We start from the raw sequence: 25,606 nt of genomic DNA, 5'->3' as shown, positions 1-25,606 counted from the left end.
TCAGAATTAAAATTTGATGTTATAAAAACAAGACATACATGTACAAAATGAAAGTTTCATGTTACAAAATGAGAAATACATTTACAAATTGAGAATCACAAGTTAGACAACTAAAGTTACAAGTTACAAATCCAAAGTTACATGTCATGAAACATGTTCCAAGTTACAAAACTTGGTACAAGTTACATTGAATATTGTCCCAATCCTAGCTCCATAAAAAAAAAAAAAAAATATATATATATATATATATATATATATATATATATATATATATATATATATATATATATATATATATATATATATATATATGAGGAATTTTTCATTTTAACCTGCTCAAAAATGCATGGAAATATTTAAGTAAAAAGTCCTAGAAAGATATCTGTATATCTTTTAGGATTACAAGACATTAAGGCAAATGTATGGAGCCTTTTTATAACAGAAAAGCATCTAATGCCTTGGGTTTGATGAGTTAATTGTTTTCTTAATAAATAAAAAAATGTCTTTTGTCAGCAACATAAACAGGTTCTGAATAAGTCGCGTGTTGTGTTTAGTCAAGTGAAAGAGTGAAATAGCCCAGGTCATACCTGTGACCCACTCACTGGATCTGATCTTCTACGGTGAGGACGTGGAAGGGAAAGTGTTAGAGATGAATCTCTTAGAGCTCCTCTGATGACGACGACTCTGAAGGAGACGAGCAGACAGCAGCGGAGACGTTCATGCCTAAACACAATGCCACCGGGTCTTCCTCATTTTCAAGTAGCAGACAGGAAACCTGTGGACAACCACAAGACTACTTCTCACAGATATTTCCACCAAAAGGCAGTTTTCTTTATGCTGCACTCTTGAAATCTCGACCTGTTGTGAACTGGACTTTCAGATGACTCAACGTTTTTTTATTATATCATATCGCAGTAAAGTAAAACAAAAACTGGTTTTAAACTTTAATCTAGAGCTTCAACATTGATCTCAGTTATTGCTGAGTTAGTTTCACATTTGACACCGCTAGCCAGAACAGTTCTGTGGAGCGGGTAGGTGCTCTATAGGGGGAGCTCTTTACCAGTAATTGGAGGGTTGTAGGATCGGTTGGCTCCCATGTTTCAAGTTTATTATTATTATATAGCCCATTTCATACACAACGGTAGCCCAATGCGCTTCACATAGTTAAAACAATCACAGCTTTAAATGTCACATAATAAAATGATGGAGTATGGAAACAGGACATAGTATGCTTTTATTTTTGTGTACTAAGTAAAAATTTTACTAAAAATTATAAAACAACAATAAAACTCCACAACTATGCAGAAATACCAAACACATATAGAATAAATGTAACAACACAGGTAAAAAAAAATCCTAGTAGACCACAGATAGGTTAATGGAAGGCATCATAAAAAAGTTTGGTTTTTAATCTGGATTTAAAAATGAAAATGGTGGGAGAGGTCTTAATGTCAATTGGAAGACAATTCCAGAGACGGACCACATAGCAGCTAAAGGCAGACTCTCCATGCTTGGTGCGGGCTCTGGGTTGTACCAATAGGAATTTTTCTGCTGACCTAAGTGATTTAGAAGGGCAATACTTTTCAAACATCTCTGCTATATACAGCGGTCTTTGGCTATTGAATGATTTAAAAGCAAGTAAAAGGACTTTAAAATCAATCCTGAAAGTTACTGGTAGCTAATGCAAAGATTTTAGGATTGGTGTGATGTGATCATTTCGGTTGGTTCTGGTCAATAGCTTTGCTGCAGCATTTTGGATCATTTGAAGGTTTTATTGTTTTTTTAGGGAGACCAGTGAAAAGACTGTTGCAGTAATCCACCCTACTTGTGATGAAAGCATGAACAAGCTTTTCTTGGTCCACAGGTGATATGAAGTTCTTAACCTTTGCAATGTTTTTTAAATGATAAAAAGCTGACTTTGTGACTGCCTTCATGTGGCTGGTGAAGCTTAAAGAAGTGGTAATGCCCCCCTCAGAGTCTTACTCCACCCACGTATCAATTTTAAAAACTGCAACATTAGTAGGCGTTGCCTGGAGGACCGAGAGGGCGGAGCCGCGGCAGTGACGAAGACGATGGCTAACGAGACGATGCTAGCTCCCTTCACTCTGAGCAGTTATTAGAAGTGGAGGACATTTCTCCCCCTCCTTACCCAGACACTCGAGAAGAAAGGGACCAAGTCTATTTGGAGGAGACAAGCGGACCTGAGCCTTATTGTTTTGAGCTTGTGAGTTGCCTTAAACTACCGGAACCGACCCAACAGAACCAGCTCTGAATGATAAGTAGCCGTTAGCCATAGCATTAGATTAGCATCAGGGTTTGGCTCCACGGCCCTAGAGAGCCAGTATTCAGCATGTTTTAGAGGTTTATCTGCTTCAACACACCTGGTTTTAATCAGCAACAAATAGCTGAGCTGCTTAACAGCTAATCTAACCTGTTAAAGCAGGAAAACCACTGAAACGTGCTGGATAGCAGCTCTCCGGTAGCCCTGGGCTCAAGTTACAGTCTGCTGCATAGAAAGTTATGAAATGCTCCATGAGAAATTTATTCTGCAATGAGTTCATTAATGTTACACAATCCCAAACAGCCCAATAAAACTGCCCTGATTTCATTATTTATTTACTGATACTACTAGCTGCTCTCTTGGTTGTAGGTGATCCTCTGGTGTCTGCAGCTGGTCTCTGCTGGTGTCGTCAGGATCTAGCCTGGCAAGCCAGACTAAATAAATGTATTATTTAGTCTGGCCACGCTCCATTGACGGCTCTCGGTTGTGGGGCGGGTTCTACCGTTGTCTTTCAAATGATCTCCACATTCCACTGGACAAAGAATGTGACATACTCTTGTTTCACTCTGTTGCATCATCCCACCCACCAGGCATACAGAGTGCCCTGATTGGCCCACAAAGCGGATAAAGCTCTGTGATTTGTTCACTAAGCAGATAGAGCACTATGATTGGCCCACCATTATGGACCAATCACAGCTCTTAATGTGTTTGAAACCCCTCTAGAGAGCTGTGATTGGCCAGCCAGAGTCCTGGTAGGAGCTGCGGAGGTTCCAATGGAGCATGCCTAGACCAAACTTTGCAAAGCAAGAATTTGGTCTAGTTCACTAGGCTAGTCAGGATCAGGAGCTTCCAGAAGAATGTGCCTTTCAATGACTCTTTCCCCCTTATTTGTTATTTTAATTAAATAAATCTCAATTTATATATTTCCTGTTTTTGTTCATGTCCATAAATACTTAAACATGCTTGAAATTAAAACGAGCTTTTAACAGTGAGGTGCTAGTTTAATTCATCACAATAGAGCTAGTTAAACATGCGACAATGTGATAATTCAATTAATGTAATTTATAAATATCCATTAAAATATCAAAACTGGAATCAAAATGATATTTGGCAGCACAAAAAACTTGTCACTCACAATATTTATTATAATAATTGTAGGCAGACAGGAGACAGAGCTGATGGAGGTTCTCAGTCATCGAAGGATGGCTGAAGGCTTTCCAGGAACAGGAGATGTGGTGTTGTCTCTTCTCTCTCTATTCTGCCAGATGAGCTGATAGGTTACAGGTGTGTGAGGACATCCTCATGCTGTCACAACCAGATGACAGGAGTTATCAGGTGATCAGCCAGGCTAATGATGAGATGCAGAAAGAAAACAAATCCAGGACAGTGTACAATATGTGGTGTTGCTCACCTTATGTGCTGTTATAGAGTTATTAACGTGTGCCTGCCTCATGGTGTAGAGTCCATATTTTGCTGAGTGTCCTGCAATAATGCAGGTTATTAGTTAATTTACTTTTGATAGCAAAAACAAAATATTTAATGTAAAAGTTATTTACCAGGTGAATCAGCTCACACGTCACCACCAAGTGTCACAGGGGCAGAATCAGTAGCCTCCTTCATGATGTAATCACATACTTATTTAATTGTTAATATCTTAAAAATTCTGAAATGTTTTAATTTTTTTTTACCTTGAACAGTTCACTGAGCTTGCACTGTCACTGAGGTGGAAGCTGGAATCAACAGCAGACACCTCACATCTTGGTCTTTTCAGGGGTGTGGACGCTCTGGGACCTTCTGGAAGATGAATTTCCGTCATGGTCCCCGTGGGTCACCAGACACACTGCGGCTGTGAGCTTTAAACTGGGTGGCTATGTAAAAAACAAAGAAGTAGCACATTTATAAATGTTTAAAAGAGCATAAAATCACGTGTAACAATAATCTGTAAAATAAATTAAAACTAGAAGGTGATAATAAAATGTTAACATAGAAGATTATTGAAAATAGTTCACCTTTGCTACGGGTAAAGCTTCACGTCAGCCTGGACAAGTGCATTCTTGCAGCTAAATCAGTCTGACAGCCAATGTCTTGGGTAGATTTAACCTGAAAAAAAAAATAGAAGCACATTGTTGTTGGAGTTTATAAAGTCAGATAATATACAAAATAAACTGTCCTATATAGGCGCTTTATAACATTCCTAGTGTGTGATCGTTATTATAACGTAAAAGTCAGTCACATGTGATGTGGAGAGCCTGAAATGCGACCTCCTGAACAGAATTCCTTACAGAACCGGGTCACGCTGTAATGCTGTCTGTCATCTAGTGCTGCGTCAGTTAGAGCCACTGTTGCAGAATTACCGACTGACACAAAAACAACCCGAATTTTCTCCGAGCCTGACAGTAAAGGTTGGTTCATGCTTGACGCGTCCGCGAGGTCCGCACGGCTCCGCGCGGAAAAGTTGCGTAATTTTGCGTCATTTTAACAACCACGCCCCTCCACCGCGTCTCCGCACGGCCCAAGATTTCCGCAACGCGCACCTCAGAAAATTTCTAACCACGCGGACGGTCGGACGCGGAAAAACACGGCGGACCGGCACGGCAGAGGTTCGTAAATACAGACATTTGTATGATTCAGCTCACAGAGATCACCGTGATCAACATGTTGTTAATAATTCTTGGAGAGAAATAGCTCGCACTGTCGGAAAAGACGAGAACGCTGTTAAAAATGCTGAAATACCGTGTTGTAAACAGTGATTTCTACTTCTACTATGGTGTAGTGTTGGATGCATGCTGTAGAGCTCCATAATGCCCCGTTCAGTTTGGGAGAATATTGGCTCACCGCAGAGACGAGCCGCACAAACCATAAAGGCTGCGAGTTGTGAAGCGCGTTCCAGCCGCGAGCCGCATCACCGCGCGGAAAGTGAATGTGTCAAGCATAAACCAAGCTTTATAGTCATGTCGGCCAGGGCTTCGAGACATGTTCCGATTTGCCGCTGATTCTAACCTTACATCTTGTTTCGCATTTTGTGAACTTGACAAATCGGCCCGAAGGCAGTGCAGACTGATATTAGCTAAAGGAAGTGAACCACGTCGCTCAGACTTTGCTTTTAGGTAGGGAATTGTCTTTAGAAGATGTTTAAACTTTTATTTAGCTTACTCACCTCAGACTGGAGCCTGCCATGGCGGGGGAGCAGAGTCGGTGGGCTGCATCTAAATTGCGGAAGAGCCAAGGTGGGCACAGCCTCCCTCTTCAAACGGAGACGTGCAGAATCACGGGTAAAATGCTGGTTGCAAACTACAGCACCAGGCGGGAGCTGAAAGTTTTCCAGACACCGATTGTGTGCAACCACTGGCGCCTAATTTCTAAGTCCAGCGGAAAGGAGTGCAACCCCACAGAGCCACCGCAACCACACTACACTACACCTTCTCACCATACTAACACGATATGGAGCACTAAACCCGAACTACTTTCCTAATTACACTAACAGCCAAACACTAACTAAACTACAATATCCAACAGCCAAACTAACACTAAATAAGTATGTATAACACTAAAAGCTATGCTAAAGACTAGGATATGCTAATGCTATACACTAATGCTGAAATACGGCTAACCGTCCTGCACTCGCTTGCAAATCCAACTCCCCACAAGGTGTGGCCGAGACGCTCGTTGCTTTTATAACTTTGATACAGAGCTGCTACGTAGTACTCTACTGGTTTACGTAGTATCTTACTCTTTAGCCATTGGCTAAAATTTATTCAAAATGACTCAAATTCTATGTTTTGAGCTGAAGGTGGCGCTATACTGTGGTATTTAGGCAGAAATTTTAATTTTTAAAGAAAATGCACCAAAATGCTAAAATAATGAATACACACATTTAAACACTATTAGACACTCATTTATAAAGTTCATCAACAAAAAAAAAGTTAATTTAGACGTTACTTGCTCTTTAAGTCGCTATCAATAATGACCCCAAGGTTCTTTACAGTTTCTGTTACTTTAAAGCCTTTCAATCTCAACAGTGTGGCAGTCTTCAGTCTCTGGTCCTTCCTCCCAAAGATAATTACTTCAGTTTTGTCTGTATTAAGTTTAAGAAGATTTTTTGACATCCAATCTTGAACTTCTTTGAGGCAATGATAGAGAGATTCCAGGGGAGCAAAGTTATTGGAAGACAGGGAGAGATATAGCTGTGTGTTGTCTGCATAACTATGATACCCAATGGAGTTGTTCTTTATGATTTGGCCAAGCGGAAGCATGTACAGATTAAACAAAAGAGGGCCAAGGATTGAACCCTGAGGGACACCACATGTTAGGGATGTAGGAGCTCAGGCATGATGACCGATAGACACATAGAAACTTCTATTCTCTAAGTAGGACTTTAGCTAGCAGATGACCAATCCAGAAAAACCTACACAGCATTCAAGTCTTTCTATTAGTATGCTGTGGTCAACAGTATCGAATGCTGCACTGAGGTCCAAGAGCATGAGAACAGTTGTTTTCCCAGCATCATTACTTAATCGAATGTCGTTGACTACTTTCACCAGGGCAATTTCCGTACTATGGTGCTGTCTAAAGCCTGACTGGTAGAGATCAAGACAGGAAGTTGACGTTAAGAAAGCAGACAGTTGGTTAAAAACAATTTTTTCAATAATTTTTCCGATGAAAGGTAGATTTGATATTGGTCTGTAGTTTTTGAGGACAGAAGCATCCAGGTTGTTCTCCCAGCAGTGGATGCTGCTGTTGTGTCCTTGGGCAAGACACTAAACACACCTTGCCTGTTGGTGGTGGTTGGAGGGACAGGTGGCGCCAGTGTTCGGTAGCCTCGCTTTCGTCAGTGTGCCTTAGGGCAGCTGTGGCTACATTGTAACTCAGCACCACCAGCGTATGAATGGATGAATGACTGATTGTGTTGTGAAGCGCCTTGAGAGAATGTAGAACCCTAAGAAGGTGCTATACAAATACAGGACAATTTTCCATTTTACCTGCTTTACAGTTGTTAGATGTTATGCTAGCATTTAGCTTCACTGATCATCAATCAAAAGCACAAGAAAAATAAAATAAGAAGATTGCTTTTTCTGCATCATGGCAGAGACTGGAAGTAAACGTTAGATAGTAATGTCTTTGGAGGAGAAACAAAGAGCTAAAACCAGTAAGAACATTGCCACGGCCTGCGCTAGTTTAGCTAAAGAAGGCTAAAGAAACTTCTGTTCATCTCCAAGATCTTGGAAAAGGTTGTGGCTAAACAACTCACAGCTGCTCTTGATGAACATAACATCTATGATAGCTTCCAGTCAGGTTTTAGTAGAGCTCATTCTACTGAAACAGCTCTTCTTAGGGTCTCTAATGACCTTCTGACTCAGTGATGCAGGGGACTGTTCTGTTCTGGTCCTGCTGGACCTGACTGCAGCCTTTGACACTGTTGGCCATCACCTGCTACTGGAGAGGCTGAGAGACTGGGTAGGCCTATCAGGAACTGCTCTGGAGTGGTTCTCCTCTCATCTCTCTGAGCGCTCCTTTTCTGTGGCCGTCTCCAAGTTTAGGTCCTCCACCACCTCTCTTATCCATGGTGTACCATAAGGTTCTGTGCTGGGGCCTCTGCTCTTCATCCTCTATCTGCTTCCTCTTCTGCGCATCCTGAGCTCCTTCAAAGGAATCTCCTACCATCTTTATGCAGATGACATCCAACTGTACATCTCCTTCAAGCCCCATGAGATGTCTAAGCTGCAGCTGTTACACACCTGCTTAGACTCTTTCAGAACCTGGATGGTGGGAGCTTTCTTCAGCTGAATGAAGATAAGACTGAGATCCTCATCTGTGCCCCAGACAAGCTGGTTCCCAAAGTCAGAGACTCTCTTGGTCAGCTTGCTTCTCACACCAAACCTTCTGTCAGGAATCTTGGTGTGACCTTTGACCCAGCTCTCACCCTGGATTCTCATGTCAGTTCTCTTGTCCGCTCTTCCTTCTTCCATCTCAGGAACGTTGCTAAGCTGAGTCCCATTCTGTCCCGCTCTGAACTTGAGACAGTTCTCCACACCTTCATCTCCTCACGCTTAGACTACTGTAACTCTCTTTTCACGTGTCTGAGCAGAACCTCCCTGAACCGTCTACAGGTGGTTCAGAACGCCTGTGCTCGGCTTCTGACCAAGTCCTCCAAACACACCCACATCACCCCGCTTCTCCTCCAGCTTCACTGGCTGCCAGTCAACTTCAGGGTTCAATTGAAGATCCTGGTTCTGGTCTATAGGGACTCACGTGGACAAGCACCATCTTACACTGGTGATCTTCTTAGTCCCTACACCCCCAGCAGGTCCCTGAGGTCCAGTGATCAAAGCCTACTGGTTGTGCAGCACCAGGCTAAAGGTCAAAGGTGACAGATCATCTGCTGCTGTGGCCCCCAGACTCTGGAACTCTCTCTCTCTCTGAGCCTGAGATCAGTGGACTCAGTGGTCTCCTTTAAAAAGCAGCTGAAGACTCACTTGTTCAGGGTGGTTTTGGTGTGACCTTCATCACCTCTCTCTCTTTATTCTGCTCTCCCCACCTATCCCACCTTCCTCAGGATCCACTGATTTCCCTCTTTCCTGTTCACGCTCTCTCTTTCTTTTCATTTTTAACCACAATTGTCTATTTTTTTTACTCATTTTAAATATATTTTTAATCATTTTCTAAATTTTTAAAATATTTTTACATTTTTTGTTTTTGTGAAGCGCCTCGTGATTTTTATCTTTAGAGGCACTATAGAAAAGATCTTTTCCTCTTCTTCTAAAAAAAATCACGGACTGATGGTGACCTGGTCTTGTTGCTACTGGACTTGTAAGTAATAATATTTTTGTCCAATAGTGTGGAATTTTTAACTTCATGGTTTGTTCTAGTATTAGTTGGCTCATGTTAGTGTTAGCTCATTGTTAGCACTAGCTACAGCAGGCTGCAGCAGGGTATTTACAACAGTTGTAATTCCATTCTCAACCAGGTGAGCAAAGGAGCAACAAACTGTTCACTATTATGTTAAGGCACATATCTAATCACCACTGATCACTGTGAGTTTGTGACCATAAAGCTCATTAAAGTTGCCAATAAAGTTGCTAAAAAAGGTGAAAATCACATTTCACTGTCAAAGTGGCTTCAAAGGCTATGTTTCAGCCCCACACAGAACAAGAGGTAGCTCAGCTGGTTTATGCCTAGGGCAGACCGCGACTGTTTATCCTCCAAAGAAAGTCTGATTCACTGAAGGAGAGTAAAAAAGAAAAAATGTTTTCAAAAGTCCTCAAGTGAGGAGTAAAACTTGCCAACGTTTCATGAGGTTTGATGACATTTAGATAGGAGGCAAAGGGCTCTCTGTTCGAGCTCATAATAAAGTCTGAAACTTCAAGTGAAAGCTGATAACTCGGAGTTATCCTCTCTAAAGGTCAGGAGACTCTCACACAATCACAGTTCATGTTTAGAATTAAATAAAATGAGATTAAAAAAGGAAAAAGAAAAAGAAAAGTTGATTATGGGTTTTTTTTCTTTTACTGTGGAAAAGAAGAAATTATCTTTTTTCAAGAGGATGCTTCTGAATTAGTGACAAATGTGCAACAAAAATGCATTTTTAGCTAAAAGTACCATAAAATCTGAACACAGCTGTTCTTTCAGGCACACAAAGAAACAGATGCTCAGTAAGACTAAGACTCTTCTACCATTTCAATTCATCCTGACATTTAAATCATCAATATGACTGAAAGTCAGAACACAGCTGGTCTCCTACATGACCATTCAGCTTTTGTCTCCGTGGGTTTGGTGACCTATCTGATTCTGCTGCTACTTGCTGGAGAAACCAGAAAATAAAAGGGACAAAAACAAAGAAGTCTATTATAAATCTGTTCCTGGATCAGATAAGCTCCCATATCTCTAACAGTTATGGCCGAGGTCAGTGTATGAGGAGTTTCTGAGTGTCCTGAGTCTAAAACTCAGGTCTGTTTCTGTCTTCTGACACTCATTCTCTCACTTATTATCAACCATCAGCCTGGGAAAGTGATGCCAGAGCAGACAGAACTTTTTACCAGCACCGTGTTACAGATCTTGACACCTCTTGCACGGATGTGACAATGAGACGCTCAGCGTTACTGGCACCAAAGTGCAGATGCCGCTGAATCAATGCCTGGGTTTTGTAGGGAACCGTTTCAAAGTTCATATAGTTCTGGTTTTATCAACAGAACGAGAGTTCACGCAGCACAAAGCAATGCTTTCATTCAAGTGATGAAAATTTAAGTCAGTCTTGCCAAATGTAACATCCTAATAAAGGTCACAGCGCTACTCCTGACATTCTTCTGGCTGACAGCTCTTTGTTGTCTCTCTGAAGGAGATGCAGTTTCTTTGATCATTTGATGAAACAAAAGCGAGTCGGAGATAATGTCAGGGATGTGAGTAGGAATGTGTCACTGTGTGAAGTTTTCTGTCAGCGGGGTAATAATGAAATGTGGCCTTCGTCACTGCTTTTGGCACGCTGGGCTGTCATTGAACTCTTACAGAAGCCTCAGCACAAGCACAAGCGTTCCTTCAGGTATTTACAGGGTGTTCTCCCACACAAAATAAAATAAAAATATATTTAAAGATGAGGCTTGCTCTACTAACCTTAAAGTATTCATGATACAACTTCACAACAGCTCAGTGTGTGCACACAAAATCATAAAATTATTATTTTAGCTTTTTAGCCTAATGTTTCCAGGTTTGTTGAGAATTCCTTTTCAACTTTGATTAAATCTTGAAACAAAGACCTAAAGTAAATACATCTTTAGACTGATCCTCTGTATAACACATGAAACTTTGTTGGGGCTCACAATGACCCATGAGTCCTGATTAACGGCCCACTTGTTCAGGACGTGGAGGTCTGGCATAGCAACTGTTCAGCGTCTTGTGGAGCGGACAAACAAGAAAATAAAGCCCTTTTTCCAACAGCACCAGTCAGCTAAAAATGGCTTTGTAACTCAGCTCAGCTAAGTGCAATGTTATTGTGTAAGAGGATAATGCCAGTACCAGTTCAACTGAGGACTTATACACTCTTACTGCAGAGGGGATGACTGACCTATGGTAGCGTTTTGCTCTACACCTTGGATGTCTCAGTCTGCCGCTAAAGACGCTGTCCATTGCCTCCAAGGTGGGATACGGTGGCTGGGAGGGGTTTACCAAGATGGAGGTCAGCTTCACTATCATCTTCCTTTCAAACGTTTCCTTAACAGAATTCAGTGGGCAGCCCAGAACCAAGCTAGCTTACTTAACTAGCTTGTTCAGCCTCTTTCTGTCTCGGTCAGAGCTGCCTGCACCCCAACAGACCACATAGCAGAGTGGATAACCAAGCCAACAACAGAACAGTAAAAAGAATTTAACAGACAGGAAATAACTCCGCCTCCTTGGGAGGGACAAAACATCAGTGCACCATTTCCAGGAACTAAAAGTGAGCTGAGCTACAGACTGCAGGTTTTGGAGCCTCATTTCCTGTTATTTGAACATCTCGCCTCTGATTGGATAACAGTAAAGTGGCTCTACCACTGATTTACAACGTAGAAATTTTATCTTCACAACACAAGCCTGAAAGAGCTTCTGTTGTGAAGTTGCTAATGCTAACATTAACCTCTACTAGTTGAGATTCCATTGCTCGGCTCTTTTCTAATCGCAGCTATTTCCTGGATGCTAAACCAACAACAGCCTTCCCCGTCGTGAGTCCAGATGGATGAATCCATGAATGTTAAGTGACAGTGTGACGTAGATCTGTCAGGATTTTCTAATCCTAGAGTTTCACCATCGGTTTTCTATCAGAAACTGATGCAGGAGACAGGTGTAGGAGACTATTTTTATGTTCTGAAAGCATAAAAAACTCAGAATGGCCCATTAGAATCAGAAATAATGTTTTAAAAAGAGTTTTTTCTTCTCAGAGTTTCACACCTTTAATGTGGAAAAGCTGCACAACTTTCTCTAAATTAGTGTGAACGTTTAGAGTAGTTTGCTGTTTCCAGGAGTTCCATCCACCGAACGCTGCACCTTCACCTTTATTGTGCCCCTCGTTGCTTGGCAGAAAAGGACACAAGCAACAATTCCAAGACATTCATTATAAATAATTTATGAATGCACAGAATAGATCCAGAAGGTCTCTGGTGACTACAGACAAAGAAACCTTCACGAACACAAAACAGTATGTTTTGTCCCTTTGGGAGATCTTTCTCCTCTGTGCATATTGTAAGTCATGGAGGCATTTTAGGCCAGAATGAATAAGTGATGGGACACGGGCTAACAGCTAAAGCAAGCTATAGCTAAATATTTCATCTCTGCAGCTTCGTGCTGTGACCTAAAATTTGGAGTCCAACAAGAGTCTGGTGGCTTTTCTAAAATGAAACAACAATAAATGAAACAGGACCCACTTGAATGAATAGAATTTATAATGCAGCCAGCACTAACATTGAGCATAGTTTGACTCTCACATGGAGGAAATAATTTATTTTGGAGGCCTGAAGACGTGGTTCACCTGTGGTGGCAGATTTGTTGAAATCAGCCTCGGTTCGCTGCAGGACACATCACATTTATTGTTAATTTATCTCTTGATAAAAACATTTTTGACCAAATAAGAGTATAGTTTCGTTCTGTAGCTGTTGCTTTAGGTAATTACAGCATCAGTTTACACACAAGTTTGCTCCGATTATCTAATCTGACTACCTAAAAACAGGTCAGGCATGGTAATTATTTTCATTTTGGCAAATTTTCTTCCATGGAAACTTTCCATTATTCATTTTTTAATCTATTATTACAACTGGAAAGCAATTTATGGAGGGAAAGACATCGCAGTCAGAAGAATGATTGTCACAGAGTATTAAATATGGATCCAAATGGTGAAATAGGGTTGAAAAGTAAAAGGGAGTTTAATGTTTGACCATTTCAGTTTATCACATTACCTGGACCAAAAATGTGTTCTTGAAGACATTCTGCACGCTAAAGTCCTTTAATGCTTCATCTGAATTGGTTGCAGACACCAATAATTGAATACTTATTGCACGACAACCGGGCCCTGTCTGCAGATTCACTCGTGGTTTGGGATCCGGTGATGGAACATCTCTGCAGAAGCTTTTACTCATAGGTGCTGACAGACTGCTGTGCAGCATCCTCAACCCTACTTGGATTCAAAGTCTAGCATCTATAGAGACAACTGTTATTAAATCTTTTTATTGCCAAAACTATGGCTAACCTTTAGAAGGCATGATGTCATGTTTTAAAGGTAAAATTTTAAACACTGTACAAGATTTAAGAAACTTTCCTATTGATTCATGAGACTTAGCTTTGTTTGTGACTTTGTCCCTCGTTGTCACTAAACAACTAGCCATTCTCTCATGAATCTACGTGCATATTCTGAGCTCTAAATGCACCAATATTATATTAAAGCCAGTGTGCCAGTTCAAAGCATTGGAGTTTCATTGCACTGGTGACTGCGAAAAATTGTTGTTCTATTTTCAGCAGCCATTCAGGAGCTGTTTCATGCACCCTGCAGAGGCATGGCTGCTCAGAGGCTTGCTCAGGTGGGCAAATGTGAGACACCTTGGAAATGGGCAGAGCAAAGAGGAGAGCTTGATTCACAGCCCTCATTAATAGTCGAAAGCAGTGGCACCATCTAATTATGAAGCTCATCCATCAGCCATAACAAGGGCCGTCATCGATATTTAGTTGGGCATAAAAGCCGGCATGCTTCTGCTTTATATGCTAAGCGAAATGCCACAAAGAATTTGCAAGTTCCCAATCTCGCCACTAATGGCTTTCCATAATTTAATGAATGATGTATTACACTGAGTTTGGAACCTTGGAGAACTGCAGGAGCGAAGTGGGAGACACAAACAAAAGTCACAGCTGGTAATTTCACGTGGTGAACTCTTGACCTGTGTGACGGGCGGGCATGTGTGTGTGTGTGTGTGTGTGTGTGGGGGGGGGGGGGGGGGGGGGGGGGTACGGCAGTGCACCACCACCTCACCACTAACTGATGTGGTTTTATGTGATTGGCTGCAGTTTGGATGCAGAGCCCAGCTCAGACTCTTGCTAATTAACACCTCTTAATTATAATAATCAGACTGATGGGCCGTGAGCAGAAGATGGATACCAGCTGATGTTATCAGTTGTTGCTCTTTTAAACACGACATGACTGTATCTGTACTGAGTATTGTGAACAAGCACCCTGATGCAATTTTCTCCGCAGATAAAGCCGATTACTGGGCTAAACCGCTCTGAATTAATGATTACAGCGTTTACCAACAACAAACCCTAAATGAATTGCTGAGTGGATTTTGGCTCATTGCTGGATGCGGGTGCTCTTTAACGCCGTTTCCGGGCTACGCGCTCATGCATGTTTTTGCCATTAACAAAAGCTAAGATTTGTGTTCGTTAGCGGGATAGTTATTCTCTTGGGTGCTGAGGTAATTTGCAACACCAACACACGTGCATTGAAATTCTGTTACATGGCTGCAATTTTTCCCTCTAATGAAGCCATTACTTTGCCTGGATCAAATTTGGTAGTGTGAGGTTAATGGCTTCATTAGGCAACAAATCGCCACCCAGGGCTTGTGGAACACACTTTCCCTTGTCCTTCACAGCTATATTTCATTGTTTGCCATCTATGAAAGTATTAAATTACAAGGGAAACAGATTAACCCGCGCTAACAATGCTTTTATAGCTGAAAATGATTCAGAGCAACACATTACAGTACGATAACACCAGTGACTTAGTACCATATGGGTGGAGGGTTTGCTCAGAAATCGTGTGACACCAGATGGATGCACAGACTTATGGTGTGTAATTAGAACAAAGAAGAAATTCTGGGTTTTGTACTTGAGCTTCTTCCACATCTCTCTCCTGCAGATGATTGTTTATGCTGATTACAATGACCTGCATCATCAATTCACTTCTGTAATCATGAAGAGCTGTAGTTGCAGCATCTATACTTTCATTAGACACCATTATATAAGATATGGACAAAATTCATGTTATTTTTAAAAATGAAAACTGGAACCTAATATGAGTGGTTACAGGATAGACCATGCGTTGGCCTTTATTATTATTATTATTTTTTGGTTACAGGGGGAACTAGGAAGTTTTGGCTTGGTTTTAGCACCCCCTAGTGTCAGTTTGTAGAACCAAAAGCAAAACCTGTCTCCTCGCTGTGCACTCATCTCTAACACCTTAATCTAACAGCTGAAATGTCTCCCAGCCTTCCTTAGTGTCTACAGGAGTGATTCATCACTAAATTAAACAAATCAGCTGTGTTCATGATCTGAAACAGGCAGGAAACATGCTAGAACATGACTGCATAACCACGTATGTTAGCTCAATTGTTTCTAAGTCCCAAACGACCTGACTAGCAAGTTTCAAGTGGAATATTCTGGCCACAGGGGGTGATAGGGGCTGGGTGGCCTTCCTTTAAACCTGTAAAGGGTAATTTTAGCACATACTGGTTCAAGAAAATTATTGAAAAATATGAAAAAGTTGTAAAGTATCTCTTTAATTCCAGCTTTTTCTTACATTTCACCATATGAAGTCAGGCACACACAGAAATCGTCCTGGTTCAACCAGATTGGATGGTGAAGCCTTGGGATATTTACAGGTTATTCTTTGGTCTGCGGGTCATCTAAAATGGAGACTAAATAACGAGGGATACCCACTTCTAAAGATGCGTGACGCTGATGAAATACCTGCTTGTGCTGACCTTCAATATTGGTGGAAGGCCCGTGAAGCTCTGAGATCAGGTGTATCATCTGAGAGTTGGTACCCTATTAAATGTTTTAATATTAAAAGTCTAACTTGCATTATTTATAGAAACAGTGAGAGCAGCTCAGTGCCTGATGTTCATACAGGTTTTGTTTATTAACGTAGCTAAAAACTAAACACAAGCAACAAAAAACAAAGAAGTGTCAAGGCTCAAGTTGACGTGTTGAGAAAAAAAGTAAAAATACAATTTCCAGAATAAAATCAACATAAAAGTTAATTTTACATGAAAACATTTAAATTGTTAAATCTTAAATAAATGGGCTGAACCGTGGACCGTTTCACCTCTCCTCTGTAAGCGTGGAGGGGTGGGGGGGCTATTCTTCTGCGTGAGATATTGGAGGTGTGGTGTGAGAGCGTATGAAGAGGGTCAAATAGAATAGAATAGAATAGAATAGAATAGCCTTTATTGTCATTGTAAAGGGTATGACAACATTGGAGTGCCACTCTCTTTGTTGCAAAAAGTAAAAGATTACAAAAATCATATGTAGCATGATGAAGGCTCTCTGATTTGTGCCAAAGGTCACATTTGCCCAGCTGGGTCAAGCTGGGTCAAACAGTACTTTTTGAATCCACAGATTAACCCAAGGAGCCCCGAAGTCTGCTCAAGATCATAACATCATATCTGCTGTTCCGTCCCAGAAGGACACTTCAAGCCACGATGATAATAATTAATAAATTCATTGATTTTATTACTGTTTAATATAATCATCATAACATAATCACTTTGTTCAATATAAAGGTATTTTAATTACATGAAATGGATTATTATGCTTTGGGTAATAAGAATTATTATTATAATGATTAAAGATGTGTTTAGCAAAGAAGACCTTCACCTTATTCAGCTAACCCAGAGTTCAGATAAACGATAACTGCATCACTTGTTTTTGACGCATGTTCAAGCTTTCTTCCAGAGAGAGTGGGAGGGGTTCTGAGAGCTTTTGGTAAAACTAACCATCACAGATTCACGTTCAGTTCTGAAACCAACAACAGCCTGAGGAGACGGGACGGCCGCCCTAACCTCTACCAGCTGTTCTGTCATGCCGACAAGAATAGCCAAAGAATAAACGGAACCGTAAACCAGCTAACGAAAGACTCTACCAGAGTCATTCATTTCTGAAGTTAAGTTAAAGACGAGAACGTTCATCTGCCAAACGCTTCGTAAGCCATGTACCCAGGACATCTCTGGACCGGACCATCGGACACTTGCGTCTCCTCTACCAGCCGAAGTGTCATCTTGGATGAAACCCATCCTTCTGATGTCCGGATCCACAAAGGGAGCCCTGTTTGGGTGAGGTAGAACACGACAGATGACGTTTGATGCTGTTTCTCTCAAAATAACTCAGTTATCCGCAAAACATCATTTTCACCCAGAACGCTTTCATTCTCTCTGAAAGAAACCTTCTGAGAACTTCATTCCATACTCATCATTCTCATTTTTATTTCCATTCAGTCACAGGTTTGTTTTTAAACAAGTTTAATATCAAAACTGTTAAAGATTGTCATTAAAACTGCCATCCATGAATTGTCATTTTATAATTAATGTTTTCAAATCTTTAGTTTAAAATTGTTAGTAATAAATTTCTTCAATTTTAAACTTGCCTCATTATTGAAACAAAACACAGAAAAGGGTTGCATTTCCATTTATCGAATGAAAAGAATCTTACTGAATCTTCTGTTGAATAAATAAACTTTTGCTATTAATTTAAGTATCTTAAATTAAGTATTAATCCATAGATTAATCATAGACCAAGCTCGTTGGTGCATGATCTTCTATCGTATATTAATATTTTATATTGATATATGATAGAAGCTTCATATATTAACTAGTTTGTGTCATCCTAGTTTTAGCATTGAATAGCACAGTGTTAGAACTGTGTGTGTGAGGTTTTTACCCCATTACACATACAATATATGATATAATATAAATGTAAAATAATAATATGTACACATATATACACAGACTAGCAGCATCAGTTGGGTTCTGTGCAGGTCACTGTTGTAAGCAGAATTTCAGCATATCGAGTGAACTCAAATAGCACATTTTTACTGTACATGGTCAATATTGAGCAGTATATGCGTGGTTCAGGTATAAAGGTTCATCTGGTTTTGTGGTTGTTTACTACAGTGATACCCCCGGGAAGGAAGCTGTCCTTGAAATGCGTGTGTCTCACGCTAACGTGTGACAGTTGGCAGCTCTGGCTTTTTCAGTTTGCCTGTCATCAATAAAAAGCACAAGAAGAAGCATCATGGCGGAGCCTGGAAGTAAAAGTAAGAGAATTATGTCTTTGGAGGTGAAGCAAAGAGCTAAAACCAGAGTAAACATTGGCACAGCCTATGCTAGCTTTAGAGAGCTAAAGGAGGCGATAAAATCACAGACTGATGATGACCTGGCTTTATTGCTACTGGACTTGTGAGTAATAATATCTGTTGTCCAACAATGTGGATCTTTCACTTTGTGGTTTATTTTAGTATTAGTTCGCTCAAGTTAGTGTTAGCTTGTTGTTAGCGCTAGCTACAGCAGGCTACAGCAGGGTTATTTACAACAGTTGTAATTCCACTTTCAACCAGCAGGGCGGAGGCGCAGAAAACTTCACAGTGTTACTTTAAAAAGACTTTCTGCACAAGAGTCTCAAACACACATGGAAGCATATGAAATAGTTTTCATAGAAATAAATAGTTTAAACAATAATGCTCTCCTGCAAATCTCAGTTTAAAACAGTAAATGCTGCTAACTGTGACTTACATCTTATCTTTTGTAACTTTCAGCAATGGTCAGTTTTTAGGTACAGTTTGATTATTCAACATCTGGTCAAAAAGGAGACACGAGACTGTATGTGTCCCCTTTTAATCAGCCTGCCTTCATCCCACCAGCTGGAGCTCAGAGCCTGCAGCTCTGAACACAGATAACGAAATGTCAACAATAACATTCTCTCCTCAAGGTTCAATCTTTCAGGATTCTTCATGCCTCCATATAAGGAACACTTGCAGCCCGGATTAGTTGATAAGTCAAAGAATGATTTCCTAAATCAGATATGGACTTCTACAATTTATAAGATAGATAATCATAAAATCTGCAATGGACTGGCTCCCTGTACAGAGTATACCCCGCCTGATTGCCCATTGGCCGCTGGAGATAGGCACCAGCAACCCCCCCCCCCCCCCACACACACACACACACACACACACGTGGACAAAGACAATGGATGGATGGATAATCATTAAATAAACGTTTGTTTATTGCTACTTATAATAATTATAATGAAATGTTTCATTAATCTGTGCTCAATGATTCAAGTGTGAAATGAATGTTATGATTATGACTACAGTGATTGAAATATGCTTCAGCATGTTTATATGAAAAGGTCATAACCATTTGCACTCACACAAAAACAAAGTAAGGTTAAGTTAAACTCATGACACATAAATAGTCTTTTACCCCAGTCAGAGCATCCGTATCAAAGAAGGCGTGTTTCTGAGTTTCTTGGTAACATTTCTCAAACCTGTCAACCTTTGGTTGGCTACACAAATCATAACATGAGAACATCAAAACGGGATCACTCTCAGGTGATCTCTGAGTTAAGCAAAACCCTCTTTAACCATCAAAGCTTTTGACACGTCGTCAAAATCTTTTTGCGCCTGCGAAGCTGATACAGAAACAGTTCCTGCAGAACAAGCTGAGATTGTTTAGACTCCTTCAGAGTCCCAGACGAGCGTTTCCATCCATCTGTCGTGACCTGGAGACATCTCTGGACTGAAGCGTTGGTGCCACGGTATTCTACAGCCCTTTGGTGCTAGAGGTCAGCCAACCTCTCTGACCTTCGGATCCACCAAGAGGGTCTCCGATAACAGGTGAAGTAAATACACAGATTCCATGTTGTCGTTCTTTTTTAAAACACAGAAACAGTTTTGTTTACCTGTTATTGACGCTACAGTTTCGCCGACGGCTGCCGGCTTCTTCAGGCTGACGCTGATGGTGGCGCGTCATTTCCTTCTCCGTTTATCTGCGGGCAGCAGAGGACGTTGTCGCCCTCTACTGCCCGCTTTCCCCTCTCCGATGATGCAGTCCCATGCGTGGTCTAGCGTGTAAACTCCGTCGTCTCTGTTCATGGTCCCACATCCACGTCTCCTTATCTCGATTGCTTCCTTGATCCATCTTTTGTATTTTTGTTGTTCAGTGGTTATGATCCGTGTGTTATCCCAGTCCATTATATGGTTTTCTCTTAAACAATGATCTGTTACGGCTGACTTTTTTATTGTACTTTCTGCTTCTTCTTTTGCTGCTCTTGTGTGTTTACGATTTGCCTCTTTCTCACACTCCTTTCTATGTTCTATTGTTCGTGTGTTGAGTTGGCGTCCGGTTTCTCCTATGTGTGTTTTATTGCAGAAATGACTCCACATTTTTGTCCAGCTGATATTTTGTCTTTTGGGTGCACTAGTCTGTTTCTAACTGTTGTGTATGGCTTTGTTGGTGTGTTTATGTTGTGTTTTTTCATTGTTGCTCTTATTTTTTCCGTTATGCCTCTGATGTATGGTAGGGTTATCACTGGTTTTGGTTCTTGTCTTTCTGGGTTTCTGGTTCTTTTTTTGGGTTGTTCTTTGCTTTCTGTTTCTGTTTGTCGTTTTCCTTTGTTTATTGCCCATGTCGGGTATCTGCAGGTCTTTAAAGCGTGTTGTATGTGTTTGTCCTCTTGTTTACGGTCTCTCTCTTCTGTTATTATGTTTGCTCGGTGATATAATGTTCTGATTACTGACATGTTGTGTATGGTGGGGTGTTCTGATGTCCATAATAGATATTGGTCTGTGTGTGTTGGTTTCCTGTATGTGTTTATGTTTAGGGTCCCGTCGGTCTGCCTGGTGATTTTCATGTCCATAAATGCTGCCTTCTGTTTCTAACTCATAAGTGAATTTTATGTTGCCCGTGTCGTCAGTGTTGTTTAAGTGTTGTGTTAGTGTTTCTGTTTGACCTTTTGGTATGATTTCCAGTATGTCGTCCACGTAGCGTTTCCATAGTTTTATTTTACAGTTTGGGGGGGGGGCGGTGGCTATGGCTTTTTGTTCCAGGTCTTCCATGAAAAACTGGCACAGGGTGGCTGATAACGGGTTACCCATGGCGAAGCCTTCCAGTTGTCCTGTCTGATTCTGTTAACTACTATGTCTATGGTTTTTTGGGTTGGTGTTTTTGTGAACAGATATGTGACGTCATGTGAGATGAGTATGTCGTTGTCTTCTATTGTAATTTCATTTAGTTCTTTAAAAAAGAACGACAACATGGAATTAGAAATAACGCACAGCAAGAACACACCTAAGATAAACACACAGATAGCGTCTGATGCGCTTTTGATAATAATCCGCTTCATAGCTTAGCACAACCCAAATTCTTTTACATCCAGAACTCAGCTCTCCTAGATACGGAGGTTCTGACTAACACCGCATTCACACATAGCTTCATACATCACATTTAGTTCCATCCATCACAGTAAATGCTTAAACTACTTGTCATGTTTTAATTGTTTGTAAAATAAATTCTTACTTTTATAACCCTGACTCTTTTCTGAATCAAAATGAAGTGTTTACAATTCCTTAATAAAGAAGGGAGAAAGAATCCTAGAATCTTCTGATCTTCTGATAAACACATGAAGACCAAGCAGTGTTGATATTCTATATTTATATAGAGTATTCTTCATAAGAAGAGGTATATTGAGCTCTTAAAGCACTCAATTTACCAAACCCTACACTTTTAATCTCATCACTTTACTCACATGGCCCGAGCACGCTAATGTCAAATAGTAACTGAATAATGTGACCACAGTATAAAGGCTGAATATACCTCAAATAAAAATCCTTGTGTTAAAGTAAATGCACATGGATTGCTTCATGCAGAGACTGCATGCATAAAAACTACACTCCACATCTTTGCACATTCTTCAAGAAGTGTAAAATGTCAAATAAATGGAGCATGCTATCATTTCACAGAGTTATAAAAACAATTATAGTGCAATATTTCAAATGCATCTCATTCAGTTATGCACTTGAAACACATGGTTTAGCAGACGACGATGGCTAGCTAACTCTGTGTGCAGCTGAGATGTTTAATTCATGCCTCTGTGTGTTCAACTCATTCTGTTCTGGGTAAAAGTGTGATAGCTGCTATCACCATAATGGAGTTGGAGGGGGTTCTGTGGCAATAAAAATGATAATCAACTGACAGACAGAGGCCACACTGAGTAAATAACTATAAGGCTGCAGGGGTGAGTTCTGTGGCAAAATGGGATCTCCAGAGTGGAGCTTTCCTCAACTTGTGATCTTATCTGAAATGAAGAGATGCTGTTAGGTTGGAGGAGAATACATCCTGGTTAACCTCTGCCAGAATCAAACCTGAGCATGCTCGGAGCAGACGGAAATGATGCTCTGCTCTTATCAAAATCAGATTTCCCTTTAATTTGCTGGTTTTATTTGTAATCATGAAACTAAATACCCAGTCAGGCAAAAGACTAGACTCGTGAAAAAAAGCAAACATCAGCTTTGCAAGTTTAATTAAAATCTAGAGTCAGTTTTCCATGTTTGAAAATTTTAATAATATTTTTCCATCTCCACATTTTGGCCCTAACTCCTCACAAAGAAGAACACTGATGTCCACCAAAGAAGTATTCACTGGAAACTGGAAAGATAAAACTAGGTTTAATTAACAGCCAACAGCATGTTCTCAACGGCTCTACTTTTCTCTGACCCGACGACTCGTTTCGACTCGTGTCTTTTATAGCAGCCGGCCTGAAAAGAAAATCTACTTTCACATTGTAAAAATGAAAGCCCGGATGATTGGTCCTTGTTCACCGCAGTTATCGATTTGAAGAATTTGCATGACAGTTTTCTGTCAGAGCAGAATCCACAGCAGGTAAAATTAAAAAAAGTTTTACACAGAAGTACTGAATACACCAGGGTAATTCAATTCTGATCCTGGAGGGCCGGTAACCAGCACGTTTTAGTGGTTTCTCTGCTCCAACACACTTGATTCAGTGGTTGAATCACCTGTGCAGCAGCTCATCAGACTCTGCAGAAGCCTGTTAATCATCTGCTGATTGAAATCAGGTGTGCTGAAGCTAGGGATGGGTACCGAACTCGGTACTTTTTAAGGCACTGACCAATTCCATAGTACCGACTGAGCACGTCTTATGAAATGGTGCCTTTTTTGGTACCCGTGCTGCGCGCCGGCACAAGAGCGTAACGTCATCAGTCACTGTGGGCGAGCTATACACATAGCAGCATGGCAGAAAGAAGGCGTTCTGAAGTTTGGGTCCACTTCACTAAAGTGGATGGGCTATTGGGTGATGATGAAACCAATGACTACGATCTAAGTGAGGCATCCTCATCTCAATATGCTCCGGTAAAATGTTTAAGATAACGTTAGCTTGATACGTTAGCTTCTGTTCATCCAGTGGTGCGTTTTAAATTAGGTTTGTTGTGCTGAAGCAGACTTGGAGAGGCTGTGCTGTGACTGATGAAGCTGTACTGGTGAAAATGCAAAAATCACAGGAGGATTGAAGGATCACGTTTAATATTTTCATAACATGGATGGAGACGCTGGAGTCAAATATAATGTCATAATTCTCCACTGCCAGGATCAAAGCCTTGTGATGAAAGACACATCAATGATCTCCTCAGATCGCTATAATGGCATAATTGAGCAAATGCATGTGTCTTTTATTTTGAAAAAGACACGATTTACACCAGTATTGTGTGCAATTTCCTGTTAGTCCATCAACATTTCCGGAACTGCGCAAAATTTCCAGAACTGCGCTGCTCCGGGTGGCTGCATGTTGGAGTAGCTCTGTTGACTGTAATTAAGTTTTGCCTTTTCTTGGACATTTTTCTTCTAGTTTCTCAAGAAAAACAGCATTTTTTTGGACATTTTACTTTTCTGTTTCTGGTACTGTGAAGCTTGGAGGATTTTTACTGCTATTTCTCCACTTTTTGAGCTTTTGTTATGATGCGTAACCATGGCAACAAGCTGGTTTACAATCGGGTGCAAAGGCTGAAATAATACCTCAACTGAAGCCACAAATCCCAAATGAGCTAAAACGCAAGAAGCGTGGGTGCAGAGCGGGAGCAAAATGGAGACAGAGAAAGAGGAAATTCAAACCATCTCTTCCATCAATCATAATGGGCAATGTGAGAACACTGCCAAACAAGATGGAGGAACTCCAAGCCCTTTCAAGGACTCAGCCAGAGTTTCGGCAGTGCAGTGTTATGTGTTTCACTGAGACATGGCTGCAGGACCATATCCCCGATTCCAGCGTCTCTCTGCCAGGATTCCTGACTGTACGAGCAGACAGAGATCTGAAGAGGAACGGGAAAAGGTAATCTTGGATTGATAAAATTACCCAACAGAGGTGGAGTGGCAGTGCTTGTCAACAGCAGATGGTGCCATCCAGGCCATGTTTCAGTGATGTGTTGTCTCTGCAGCCCAGGTGTTGAGCTCTTTGCAGTGAGTTGTTGCCCATACTATTTGCCAAGAGAGTTCACCAGTGTTGTCTTGGCAACCGTTTATATTCCACCTTCAGCCTTCGCTGAAAATGCATGTGATGCCATCAGTTCCGTTGTTGCTAAGCTACAAACCCAGCACCCCAATGCATTTGTGGCTATATCTGGTGATTTTAATCATGCCTCGCTCTCTGCTACACTTCCAACATTTCAACAGTTTGTCAGCTGCTCCACCAGAGAAAACAAGACATTGGATCTGTGCTATGCAAATGTAAAGGATGCATACATGTCCAACACAAGACCTCCTCTGGGACAATCAGATCACAATCTTGTTATTCTCTGCTCGGAATACAAACCACTTGTTCAGAGGCAACCTGTGACAAGATGAACTGTGAGAAAATGGTCACAGGACGCTGAAGAAGTCCTGCAGGGTTGTTTTGAGACCACAGATTGGATGACTCTCTGCCAAGGATATGAAGAGGATGCCAATGCCATGACTTGATTTGTCACTGACTATATAAACTTCTGCGTGGACAACATCATACCCACCAGAACAGTGAGATGCTTCGCTAATAACAAACCCTGGATCACCAGTGAACTGAAGAATCTGCTAAATGAGAAAAAAGAGCCTTCAAGGAGGGAGACAGGGAACTATTGAGGAGTATACAGAAGCAACTGAAGATCAAGATCAGAGACAGCAAGGAGGCATACAGGAATAAGCTGGAGAACAAACTACAGAGGAACAATATCAGCGATGTCTGGTCAGGGATGAAGAAGATCACAGGCTTCAAGCAGAGGAAGGATTGCACAGATGGCAGCCTGGACACAGCCAATGAACTGAACAAGTTCTTCAATAGGTTCAGTTCAGGAACAAACCCAGCATCCTCCTCGCCTGTCCCCAGCCAGTCAGACATCCCATCTTCCTCTGATCCAACATTTTCCTGTCACACACCAGCTCTTTTGTCCTCTAACGCAGTCATGGACTCTTCTGGTTCTGTAAATCTGTCTTCAACCAAGTCAGGAGATGCTGCTGACCCATTTATCTCCCCCTCCCACCCATCTGTCTCTAGAAGTCAGGTGAA

General features: G+C 41.1%; 1 long non-coding RNA gene across 1 annotated transcript in view; it reads right to left on the bottom strand.

Moving 5' to 3' along the window:
- Positions 1 to 3,418: 3,418 nt before the first annotated feature.
- Positions 3,419 to 25,606, bottom strand: part of LOC129164882 (uncharacterized) — a 353,025-nt gene continuing 330,837 nt past the window's right edge. Inside the window, exons 5-6 of the long non-coding RNA XR_011516154.1 lie at positions 3,693 to 3,763; positions 3,419 to 3,586 (exon numbers count right to left, since the gene is read on the bottom strand). This is a non-coding gene — a long non-coding RNA (uncharacterized lncRNA). The remainder of the gene's footprint in view (positions 3,587 to 3,692; positions 3,764 to 25,606) is intronic.

Source organism: Nothobranchius furzeri, chromosome 14, assembly GCF_043380555.1.
Source record: "Nothobranchius furzeri strain GRZ-AD chromosome 14, NfurGRZ-RIMD1, whole genome shotgun sequence".
Taxonomy (NCBI): Eukaryota; Metazoa; Chordata; class Actinopteri; order Cyprinodontiformes; family Nothobranchiidae; genus Nothobranchius; species Nothobranchius furzeri.
The sequence above is the reverse complement of the archived record's forward strand: the minus strand, read 5'-3'. Positions and strand labels throughout refer to the sequence as shown.